This window comes from Hesperophylax consimilis, chromosome 19, assembly GCF_061612785.1.
Source record: "Hesperophylax consimilis isolate HC1 chromosome 19, BYU_Hcon_1.0, whole genome shotgun sequence".
NCBI lineage: Eukaryota > Metazoa > Arthropoda > Insecta > Trichoptera > Limnephilidae > Hesperophylax > Hesperophylax consimilis.
The window spans coordinates 1,370,047-1,373,029 of record NC_142854.1 but is presented as its reverse complement, the minus strand read 5'-3'; the positions used below and the strand labels follow the sequence as shown (position 1 = coordinate 1,373,029).

The window sequence follows — 2,983 nt, the reverse complement described above, 5'->3', positions numbered from 1 at the left end:
TAGTAGCATCATCTAGTTGTCCAATTCCTACTCAAATGTTTTGTTAATCACACCGCCCGCTCGCCACAGACACAGACTAGGGGTTCACCCGTGTTGGGGAGGATATTGTTCAAGAGGAAAATTTAAGATAGAATACCAACAGTGGAAGACTAAAAAGGAATAGGTAAAATGAAAAAGTTTCCCCATCCCTGTCAGAAGTCTGAAGAGTCCGGCATCGATTGAAGAATGTATTGGCGATGGTAACCGGTTGTGTCGGCTGGCCGAGAAGCACCTACTGCCTCCTCCATAATACCATCGGCAGGGGGGACCATCCACCGCCCGTTTCTGCGCTAACTTGCCCCCTTGGTGCCACCAGATAGGCGGCCGGCCTGGAGATGACTAAATACAAAGCAAGATGCCTTACGGGCTCGGTGCTAAATTTACATTTTATAGGGTAAACGGTACTATCTCTGGCACCCCCCCATTGATTGGCACTCCTGAATTGAAACAGTAATATTAGTGGCTACGGCGAGAAATATATTCTAATTTTAGACGTATTGTGTTCCCACACTATCCTATTTTTAGATGGGCATAATTTATTTCATACATATGGCACAATTTTTCAACTATCAACTGATCCGTGGACGCGGGTAGTGCTCGTCGCGTTTTATCAAAATTTCTTATTGTTTTCATAAGGTAAGTCTTCCATTATATTGATAATTATTTCAAGTTTTTACAAGATATTGATATATTTTAGAGTATTGTGTTGTAAATAAAGGCCAAAGGTGAGTTTCTTTGCCATCCTTATTTAGTTTAAGCGCCTGGATAAGATAATTGCCAGGTGCCAATGATTGTGTGTTTCATTTGTATGGAGGTCTATTCATTGGCATGCATGTCAATCACTGTACTTTCATATAATAACTGATAAATTGTGTTTTTTTAGACAATTGATATGTAGTTTTGCTTAAATTCAGCAGTAAAATTTAGAACATACATTTGTTTAATTAAAGTATTATTATTAGCAGTGCCAATCACTATAACCTGCACATGCCAATCACTATACTGATAGGGGTGCCAATATTTACACTGCCAATGATACACACTCTAAAGTTTACACCATTAATTGATTTAAATTATTTATTAAAGTTAGTTTTGTTTGTGTTTTTTACAGATATCAAATTAAAATGCCTCAAGTTCCTGCTGATTTAAAGTATTTCAAAAAATACAAGGAGAACGACATTCAGAAGGCTTTAGATGCTGTGAAAAGTGGTATGTCGAAAAAAGCCGCTTCCAAACAATTCAACATTCCACGGTCTACTGTTCAATTTAGATTAAGTGAAAAATATGTTAAGACAAGACCCGGACCAGCAACAGTTTTAACAGAAGAAGAAGAGTCTATCCTCGTTCGGTAGATTAGTACAAGCAGTCAGAAAGGTTTCCCACGAAGAAAAGAAGATATTCTGGAGAGCGTGCGATATTTTCTCAGTAAAAATCCTCGACCAAATGCATTTATTAACAACAACCCTGGGGAAGGATGGTATAAATTATTTTTACGGAGACATCCTGAAATTTGTACCCGAACTGCTGAAGCAGTAACTTCAGCGAGCTCGGTTGTTTCAGAAACAAACATAAGACGCTGGTTTCAACAAATCTACGACTACTTACATGAAAACGATTTAACTGAAATATTAAATGATCCAAAACGTATATTTAACGGTGACGAAACTAATTTCCAGTTATGTCCCAAAAATTCTAAGGTTCTGGCTATGAAGGGTACAAGGAATGTTTACGAAGTAGAACACGCACCAAGTAAATCATGTCTAACAGTAATGTTTACTTTGTCAGCTTATGGTGAGATAACTCCACCAATGGTAATTTTTCCTCTAAAAAGAATGCGACAAGACATCATTCGATCTATACCAAGCGAATGGGGAATAGGATTGTCTGAAAATGGATGGATGAAAGGGGACATCTTCATTTCATACATAAAAAAATGTCCTTCATCCGCATCTGTGTAGATCAAACGTTAAATTTCCTGTAATTTTGTTTCTCGATGGTCACAAGAGTCACACCACTTTTGAATTAAGTCAGCTGTGTCAAGAATTGGGTATAATATTAATAGCTTTATGTCCAAATGCAACCCGTATTCTACAGCCTGCTGATGTTTCTGCATTTAAACCAATGAAAAATGCATTGAAAAGGGCCGTTTTGGAATGGAGAAGAACTAACGTTTCAAAAGTTCTTACTAAAACTGACTTCGGTCCGATCCTTAAGATTGTTTTGGAAAAATTTATTAACAAGACTGTTGTAGTTAATGGTTTTAAAGCTTGTGGACTTTTCCCTTGGAATCTAAATGCATTGGACTAATCCAAATGTTTGGGGAAATCTAACCATCCTCTCACTCGATTAACCTCACCATCACAAAAACCACAAGAAAATACTAATTTATTGAACTACGAAGACTTTAAAAGGATTGTTGGTGATGAAAACATTAAAATATTTGAGAAACACCAATTTGACAATGAATCATCAGATTTTTTAGCACTGTTTACGATTTAAAAAAAAATAAATGATCAACGTTCACTAGTTTCGGACAACGAAGAAGCTGAAGAATTTGCCGGAATATCGGATGATTTCTTATGCTTTGATTCGGATGATGAAGTACCTTTGAACACAATAATTGCCAACGATTTGCAAAAACGAGCGAATGACAGCCACCTTTTGTCAAATGATATGCCAGATCAAGAATCGCCTCAATTGGAGCTAGCAGATAGCATCCCTTCTTGCAGCAGTGCATATAATTATTCACAAAAGTCCACAGAGATGAAAATAATAAATAACGACTTTGTACAAAACCAGCGCGTTACTCCCACAAAGCACAATATTTCATTAAATGATATCCTGAATTGGCCAAAGACGCCAGAGAGGAAAACCAAAAATATGACAATGAAAAAAACTTTTGTTTTGACTAGTAAAGAGTGGCTTGATATTGAGGAGGCAAAAA

The 2,983-nt window shown here is 36.9% G+C and overlaps 1 pseudogene; it reads left to right on the top strand.

Annotated features, from left to right (window-relative positions):
• Positions 1–394: 394 nt before the first annotated feature.
• LOC149414617 (uncharacterized) lies at positions 395–2,502 on the top strand (annotated as a pseudogene).
• The last annotated feature ends 481 nt before the right edge of the window (positions 2,503–2,983 follow it).